We start from the raw sequence: 10,150 nt of genomic DNA, 5'->3' as shown, positions 1-10,150 counted from the left end.
AGGAGTGTTCGTAGGAGTGCTACGTGATGGCTTAGAAGCGTTTGTAGGAGGTTTAATGTACTTTAGGATATAATAGATTATAAAATGCTATAACACTTGTTTCTGTACTGGTTATGGACATTGAGAATAATTACAACACAAAGTTTTAAGGATTTCTGTACTAGTTTTAGGTGACAAGGTCAGTAATATAGGTACAAATATTAATCATAACAACTACCGAAAGTTTGACATTTTGTCTAATATATATGATGATCTCCTTACTAAGAATGATGCAAAGTGTACAACATCAATGAATGTAAAGTGTACAGGTGAGAATAACATTAGACATGCATGATTTTGGCTGAAAATATGCAAAGTTGGAATGAAATTAAAATATGTTTCCACTATTTTAGATAACGATAGAATAAAAATATGTATCAACAAATACAGAGCCAATGCCCTTACCTTGTGTCTCTACTAATCTACTGTCTTTTAGTTGGGTCTTCACATCTCACTCTCTAGGCCACGTGTAGACATCCAGGTGGCGGTACTGCTCTCGAAGCCCATGCACCCACGGTGATGAGTCCTCCATATTCACATCCAACCATAGCTGCTCCAAACTGCCTAACTCCTCAACACAGCTCAAATTTGGACAAACACTTACAAACAGCTTTCTCACTTTGGGAAGTTCTGTAACCCTCTCCAGGCCTTCACATCTACAAACAGAAAGGAAACCAGATAGGGATGGAAGGTCCTTCACCGACTTCAAGCAGCTTGCTGCTACAAGGGAGAGCTCTTTCAAACTGGTGGCCTCGTGTCCAAGCTGTTGTGGGAGAGCCCTCAGCTTGGGGCAGTTATCAATGTCCAACCTCTTCAAAGAGGGCAGCACACACAACCTTGGAAATGAGGCTTCCCCCTTTTCCGTCACAGTGGTTCCATCCTCTCCTCCTTCATTCATTGCTGCAAGTGATATCTCCTCCTCTTCGGCCACAGCAGTTCCATCCCCTCCTCCTTCGTTCATTGCTGCAAGTGATATCTCATCTTCTTCAATAAAGGCCCATTCCTCCCAGTTGGGCATATCATTGATGATCAACCATTCAAGCTTGGGGAAAGCAACTGCTTCCCTGGATCTTGGAAATTGCCCAATAAATTCGGGTCCAATCTTGGTAATTGCAGTTGCTTTCACAATTTTCAGGCGTTCCAAGTTGGGTAGCTGCCATATTGGTGGAAGATGTATGCAATATTTGCAATCAGAGAGGATCAAATATTTCAGTGAAGGCAGATAGACATTACAAAGCTAGGAGGGTAAGTTCTGACCAAGGAATCTCAGAATAGATAGATCTTTCAAGTTCTGTGGAGGGACTAGCTGCTCAAAGATATTCTCAACATGTTTAACATGTTCATCTGAACATGCTTCATTTGTTGGTTCAGTGCATTCTAGATATAGAACTTTCAGATGTTCTTTGTTTGTTAGGAGAAATGAATCTTCACTGCTGCAAGGAGTACATCTTTCTAGTTTTACCATAACAAGCCGCCTCAACTGTGAAAGATCAGCCAAGTCTTCCAAATTCCATCCATCTTGCATTTTTTTATTATAAGTTACACTTCCAATAGGAAATCCTTCCAAATCATTAAGGAATTGCAGTCTTCCTATCCCTTTTGGAACCTTATTTATTGGTGTATCAAGAAGACCAAGCCGCCTTAAATTGCATAGTTTCGTGGTTGCCAAAGGAAGCCTGTACAAAGATTTACACCTTTGCAGGTTCAGTACTTGAAGATTTTGAAGGTTACCAACGGACTCTGGGAGACAAGATATGTTTGTCCCATCAAGATTAATCAAACGCATATGAATCAAATTTCCAATGTGACTTGGGATGCTCTGTACAAGTGTGCCAGTCAAATCCAAAACACGGAGATATGTAAGCCTCTTGAAAAGTGGATTGTAAACTCTCAGTGACTTGGAATATGAAGTTCTGTAAGTCCTCACTTTATACTGCTTCTTATCCATACTTGGTAACACCACCGTGTCCTTCTCTGTCACCACAGAAACACGTCGCATTTTACTCATTGTATTACCATTTTGTGATTCTGGATCTCCAACAAAACATTCTTCTCTTGATAAATAGCAAACAAGCTGCCTTAAGAGACCATGCATCTTGCACCCACCTAGGTCAAAATATGAAAGGTCTAGTTGAAGGAGGTTCCAATGGATCAGCTCATTGTAGTATTCTACTGCTGTATCTTCTAGTAGTTGGTCTTTCTGCTCATCAATGAAGCCTTCAGCCACCCACATACTAGTAAGATCATCACGGTTAATGGTTGAATGTTCAGGATATATAGCACAATAAAGAAAACATTGTTTCAGTTGGTGTGATAGCTCACTGTAACTCAGATATAAAGCTCTTAGTTCATCAGGAAGATTATTCATGGACCACGAATTGTTGCTCAATATCCTTTTCCATTCATCATTTGTTTTCTCTTTGCTAATTAAAACTTTGGCGATGATCTTTATTGCTAGTGGGAGATAACCACATTGGTGAACAATCTCAATCCCTATGTCCCGCAGATGATGAACTTGTTTCTCTTCGGTTATGCCCATGCTCTTCCAAAGTAGATCCCATCCTACATTTTCTGACATCAAATGAACTTGATGGGTATGGTCCACTTTAATTTCCTGAGCTACTTTTTCATTTCTCGTAGTTACTATAACTATCCCCTTGGCTGCAGCATGCAATGGTTTTTGAAGTGAATTAGTCCACGCATTAGATTCCCATACATCATCTAGCACAAGGAAAAAACTCTTCTCTTTAATGGCTGATTTGAGCTTGTTTTGGAGCTCTTCAACTGATTTTGCTTTCCCATATCGAATTTTCATGATCCGAAGAACTTCTTCCAATAGAGAAGTTTGTGTGCTGTCTGTTGAAACACAAACCCATGCATGTTTATCGAAATTCCCTGTTATTTTTTCATCATTATATATTTGCTGAGCAAGTGTTGTCTTGCCAACTCCTCCTGTCCCTACAATACCAAGCTTGTAATCTTTCTTTTCCTTATTTTCAATAACCAAATCCACCAATTCTCTGCAAGCAAGTATGACCTCTTCACCCACAAGGTTGGGTTCAACTATGCTGGAGGTTTTTATCGGTGTCCATATCGAACCATTTCTCGGATGCGGTCTACGTCTGAGATCTTGAAGTAGTTCATCATTTGAAATGTTCGCTATCTTTTTGTTCAGGCTTCTAATCTTAACAGCAACCTCATGACGTGTCCAAATATTACAATGACACGAAGGGCAATTGCAACGTGTTGGTTTGCTTGATGATGATGAAGGATGGTCAGCTAGTAGGATGCTTCCTTTAAATCTAGCCAAATCAATAATATCATCGACATCATACATAACATCTCTTAGTTGTCCAAGCCAATTATTAACTGCTTCATGATCCAACCTCGTTGTCTCAGCGTCATTAAGAGAACATCGTATGTAATCTGTTTTTCTCACCAGTTCACTGAGCTCTTCTTCTACTCCTAGCACGAGTATTGCATTGTCTGTAATGATATCCTGCAACTTCTTGATGCATGAGACAATCAAAGCATCTAATACCGCCGCCATCAGGCAAACACAAACGGGGAGATCCACCAAGGCCAAAATACCAGATGAATGTAAAAAAAGGCAGGCTGGCAATAATTCCAATTCTGTTAACATAGTGAAAAATTAGAGAAGGTTCACAAAATTTGCCAAGTGATGTTAACAGAATTGGCATATTTTGTGAAAATTACAGTTGTATTTTGTAATTAAAATTTCAAAATGTGCCAAATAACGTTATTTCAAAAATTATAGTTGTCTTTTGGGTCGCCATGCTTACAATAGCAAGTTTGAAATGTAATGCCTCCTTTTAAGACCTACTCCCTCCGTTTCTAAATATTTGACGCAGTTGACTTTTTTAAATATGTTTGATCATTCGTTTTATTCAAAAAATTTAAGTAATTATTAATTCTTTTCCTATCATTTGATTCATTGTTAGATATACTAATATGTATACATATAGTTTTATATATTTCACAAAAGTTTTTTAATAAGACGAACGGTTAAACATGTGCTAAAAAGTCAATGGTGTCAAATATTTAGAAATGTAGTGAGTATTTGCATAGGACGTAATATGATTCAAAAAATGCCAACTGTTGGATCAGTGTGAAATGACTAGTCTAGACAATCTTCGAGTATCATAAAAAACATTTCTACAAGTCGTGACAGGACTTCGCATTGTGGTAATTAACGTCATGTAGAAACACCTCCCTACTAGTTTCATCCCGTAAAGCCTCCTTTTGGAACACATGAACTGTGGTAATAGAACTAATTTCTTTGAAAATATTGTAAAACTCATGTGTTTGAAAGGAAGTCTCAAAAGATCATGAAGAGAAAAGAATACGATATTTGAAGTGTGCAAGCAAAATTTACCTTACTGACTGTTTTCATTCAGCAGAAAAAAAAAGTATAGTAATAATAATTTTGCAGGCCTCATATACAGGTTGAATGGCCAACGTGTAGACAAGGCAACCAATAATTCAGCTCTTCCTGTTGATTGGATCAAGCAACCTATAATATTAGTGTTTGATTGCTCAAACATTGCAAAGTTACTTAGTTTGCCTCATCGACTTTGATGAACAATTACCTGGTTTAATTGTCCTGCCGGATCATGATGAGGAAAACATAATTCATTGCTCATGAGGTTGCACAATTGGCATAATGTTTAAAACGTTCTGCCGTTGATATTGATATGTTGATTTCCTTTTTTATTCTATAGAGCAAATAGTTCCTGAAGAATGTACTCTTATTCTGAATTATTAACAAAATTCCCTCTTCATCTCGAAAAATAGTTGCTAGCCATCATCTCGTAACCAGTTTGCATGACCAACACATCCACTTCAAATCTCAATTGAGTGAGATTAGTGAAGACCAAACACAATTGATTGAATGAGCCAAAGTACAGAATATATATACAGCAGAAGATTATGAGTCCAGCAGCAAGAGGAAACCATAGACCACGCTTCTACAACTGCAACAAAGGGAGGAAAGAAAAGAAAGGTGAAGTGTATGCACATTATATAGATGTAGAGCTAGAATGGCTGAACCCGAAACCCTAAACCAAACTTGGTCACTGGTACCTCTACTAACGGTATTTTTCCTTGTGCCGTGAATCACATGTTTGTGACTAAATTGGCGAATCCACATGAATCACCAAATTTGCATACAACAAATTAAAGCAGCAGCAAGAAAATACCGGTATCACAGCAAGTCGTCCATCTCTATTTCTCTCACTTCCTCCTTTCTACGAGATTTACTCCGATCTAACAAAAAGTACCTCGAGGTACCGGTACCTCACGGTACCAAAACGTTTATGATCATTGGATCTAGCTGAGCAGGATGAGTATTGTTAAATCCAACGATCGAAAACGATTTGGTACCGTGAGGTACCGGTACTATACCTCGAGGTACTTTTTGTTGGACCGAGACTTTTTACCGTCCAGCGGGGAAGCGGTACCAAATTTGGTCCATCGATCCAGGATGATCGGACGGCTGTCAAGCATCCAGTACCTAGCGGTACAAGCGCTCACCCCTCCCGGTACTAACCATCCGAAGGGTAAAACCATAATTTCGTGTTTAGCCTCAAAGCTGTGCACCTCTCGCTAGAATCCTGATTCAATGCGCTCGCCGGACCGTGCTCCACTGCTCCTTCCCCTTTTCTTCTCCCATCCATTGCAGCGAGGAGGAACAAACAGCCTCATCTCCCCACCTCGACTCGACAACAGGAATTCGACCCGTCACCGGCATCCTCGCCGCACGGCACGGCACTTACTCGTCCATGCCGGAAGTGGAACCATCTGTCTTTTTTTCTTTGCTTTTTTTTCTTCTCGACTCATCCATGATGGAACCATCTACCATTCTACCTTGATTTTTCCTCTCATCCTTCTTTTCTTCTCTTATTTTTTTCTTCAACTTAGTCCATGGCGGAACCATCTGCCTTTTTTTTCTCATCCTTCTTTCTTTCCTTTTTCTTTTCTCTACTCAGTCCATGGCGGAACCATCCGCACTGATTTTTCCTCTCACTCCTTTCAATCACGGTATCCTCTCATTATCACAAGATTTATGGCCTCCTCCGTCCATACTAATCGGCATCGCGTAGAGCAACGAGCAGTTAATCGCCGGCGGCGACGGATCGAGAAATAACAACACAGCCACCGGGCACCAGCTGAATAAAGGTCGTGGCACTAGTAGTGGTACCGCGGAAGAACACACAGGTGGCGCTGGCGGCAAGGAATGGCGTCAGAGAAGATGCCGTCGAAGAACACTCACGCGGCGGCGTGCCAGCGAAGAATCGAGGACGATGGCGAGTCAACAAGCAGTTCAGAAGCAGGGGCGCTCGGCAAATCGATTCTTTTTTCCCATCATGCCCCTTTTGATTCAATGGTTGGATTTTATTTGGTACCTAGCAGTACCAGTACCTGGAGCGTAAAAACTCTCATATATATTAGGACAGCAAATTAAACCGTTTGTTTGTTTGTTTGTTTGTTTAGAAAACATGAGAAAAAGATTATGGAATTCAAACTATGATTGTATCTACCTAACGATAATAATCCAATCACCACAATTTCACCAAATTTTGATTGTAGAAAAAGTATAATATGTTTAGATAACTTGAGACACTGCTTAATTGAAGTGCAAAAAGTGAAAAATATGTTAATAGTTCAACTGTAGTTGCTGCTACCCAGAAAGCACGAGCAATTCTACGGTCCTTGAGCAGGTACCATAAGGTACCAAAATTTTAGTGTAAAGGTACTATGAGGTACCAAAATTTATAATAGAAAAAATGGTACTTCATGGTACCTCCTCAAGGACCATAAAATTGCTCAGAAAGCACAGTCGGGATCACACAAAACAGTAGCTAGAGAAAGAATCTTTCACTTTACTAAAATCATTCAACATTCCAAGATGTGAAGAAGCATTACCTTTCATTACAGACCTATTTCCGGCATTAATCCTATGCCGACGGTAAGAATTAGCTATAGTCTTGCAAAATCAGTTTCCTGCAACTATCGACCCATTTGATTTTTCAACGGATTGATAGCATCAGTTTCCTGCAACTATCAACTCACTAGATTTTTCGATGGATCGATAGCAGAAGGTTCAGCAGGAAACCACCAAGATAAAACCTGAGATCACCTGCAAAGAGAAGAAAAATAAAAGAACAGGTGAATTGCAAGTTCATTAATAGAAAGCTGGTGCAACCAATGGTTAGAAGTAAAACACATCAATGGAAAAGAAGAAATTAAGGTTACGCCATATGAACCAGAGAATAAGAGAAATAACCGGAAATATGGATACAAATTATCATGCCATTGGTCAGAGTGCTGCAGAAGGACTGAAGGAGAGTGCTATATGTTCAGAAAAATTGGTCCCTCCCAAGTCCCAACTCCCAACAACAAGATCTCTTCAGTAAAAAAACTTCAATAAGAACAGAAATGGCCACGTTGATCATGGATCTTCGGCGACATGGTCAACATGGACAAATCAAGAGAAGAGCTAGGAAGAGAGAAGAACTCTATTTTTTTTCAATGTTAAGAGAGATGAACTCTGTATTAAGCAGAGGGATGGCTGGACACTAGAGAGAAACCGGTCTTGCATCACATCAAGAACGTACAATGAGACATTATAAAGTATGAAGACTGCATACAAGTCTACAAAGTCGCCGATGCTTTTTTAGTTTTTCCCCTTCCATTGTGTTGACTCTGATGTACCCCTCTAAGGGAGTAATTAGCAACATGGAAAACTGCAACTGTCACCAATTGTCAAGTGCCTAGGTGTATTGAACAGGACAAGACATGAGATGTAGGAGTAATATATTGCTAATATTAGTTGGCAATGTGATCCATTTACTTTGAGATTCCATGAGCTGAGTTGTTCCCATTAATCAAGGATGCAAGGAGCACAACTTGGAAGTAAATAGTCCGTACTATGTAAGTTGATGAAATTTAATGTTCTCATGAGAGCATAATGCCACCAACTCCATGTGATTGTGCCTTACACAAATAATGTAGTACGTAAGGTAGAAGTTATCAGGCATGACCCAAAAAAAAGTTCTTAAAAGGCATGTCGATTGTCTGTATACTTGATGATAAGGCTTAGTCATATGGTTCTCAAAGCAACCGTGAAGATGATGATTAGCTCCACTTGAAAATATCCATGCATCCCTTACCGAGTACATTTGATCAGCGTACTGATGAGCCTTAGCAAGGGTAGTTTGTTTAAAAGTTTCTGTTTATGCAAGATGCTTTTGAACGGCTAGGCTCTCCTACTATACCAAAGCATCGTACAATTGTAAATTGTGCAAAAAGAAGAAAAACTCATCGTGCATACAACCCCTTATTTTCCCCTTCAATTTTGCCCCCCTTTGGATACTGTTCGCAGGTTTTGTTGAATCAAATAGTACCTTTAGTTTTGTAGAATTGCTATACAAGAACACAAGTATAATCGCTACACATAATTTTAAACAAGAACAAAAAAAATGTTCAAGTGGACGTATGTCGTGAGGGAGGCTCACCTCACTGGAGAGATGCCTTTTGTGCAGCTAACCATGGCATCCCCCATCGTGAGGAAGACGATGATCAGCGCACTCCTGGTGATTCCATATACTGTACGAGATTTGCTGGGCTCTCATGCGGTTGCACAAAGAGGACAGGAGATGGCTGTGAGATTTGTGAAGTTCGTGTAAGGTACTACACTACTATTTAGTAGCCTGAGACGAGTTGACGGGCCTGAGGTGAGATGAGGGAGAGCTAAATCTCATCCACATGACAAAGCCATGCATCCATTGGCTTATACTCTCTCCATATTTTAATATATAACGCCGTCGACTTTTTAACCAACGTTTGACCACTCGTCTTATTAAAAAATTTTATGCAAATATAAAAATACGTATGTCATGCTTAGAGAACATTTGATGATAAATCAAGTCACAATAAAATAAATTATAATTACATAAATTTTTTGAATAAGACGAAAGGTCAAACGTTTGTCAAAAAGTCAACGGCGTCATACATTAAAATACGGAGGGAGTATATATTATATGAATGAAATCGCATATATAAATATGGGAAGGTTTGCTACCCGGTATTAAAGCTCGTGATGGTATAGTAGGTAGGTGAACAAAGCTAAAGCTTCTTGTTTCTAATATTTTCCCTTCTAGTTGCAATCAGTTTGTTGTTGCCGGCCGGTATCGATGTCAGGTGTCAGCATCGATGAACCATTGTACAAAACGATAAAAACGTTGACTTATTGACTTATGGCAGCATATGCATGAAAGTTCCTTCTATGATGATAAATGTAGCTGGAATTATGGGTGACTAAGTTCAACAAAATACTCTATCACTGTCTTTTTTTAAACCCCAGCATGGTGTGTTTGTATTAAAGGAGAGGAAAATACTGTATAATAGCCGTGAAGGCTAAGAGATTACAAAAGTGAGAAAGAAAAAAGGAAAAGGCTGGGGAGGGTGGCGACCACTAGAGAGGGTAAAAAGCATGTCTAATACTCCTTCCGTTTCACAATGTAAGTCATTTTAGCATTTTTCACATTCATATTGATGTTAACGAATCTAGACATATATATCTATTTAGATTCATTAACATCAATATGAATATGGGGAATGCTATAATGTCGACATTATAACATTCTTACATTATAAAACGGAGGAAGTAGTATATATGTTCATCAACCCTATCATGTCGACATATGAGGCTCAGGTTCGTGTTGAATAGAATGGGAGGACATATATTGTGAATATTGGATTTGTTGTATTGGGCCTCAGGGCAATTGTATATGTAGAATATATGCTTAGGTAGAAATAAGAAAAGATTAAAAATAAGTAAGACTAGTAAGACTATGATAGAAATCAATTATATCTGATATAACTCTAACTTCCATATATATACTTGACACTTCATTATGATCAATGCTAACCATTGGGTTGTTTTCTAGCCTCTTGTCCATTCTCCACTGATTCTAAGTGCACACTACCGATGTTGTTTTTTGGACAGATTTGAAGATATTATTAATGCTAAATTTAAAAGCATTTCAATGTATTTCGTCCAAATTCGAAGATGGGGACGAATTTTTTT

The 10,150-nt window shown here is 38.9% G+C and overlaps 1 pseudogene; it reads right to left on the bottom strand.

The window, feature by feature from the left end:
- Positions 1 to 362: 362 nt before the first annotated feature.
- Positions 363 to 8,828, bottom strand: LOC4351109 (putative disease resistance protein RGA3; annotated as a pseudogene).
- Positions 8,829 to 10,150: the final 1,322 nt, after the last annotated feature.

The sequence above is a fragment of the Oryza sativa genome, chromosome 11 (assembly GCF_034140825.1).
Source record: "Oryza sativa Japonica Group chromosome 11, ASM3414082v1".
Lineage (NCBI taxonomy): Eukaryota > Viridiplantae > Streptophyta > Magnoliopsida > Poales > Poaceae > Oryza > Oryza sativa.
This window is presented reverse-complemented; position numbering and strand designations above follow the sequence as displayed.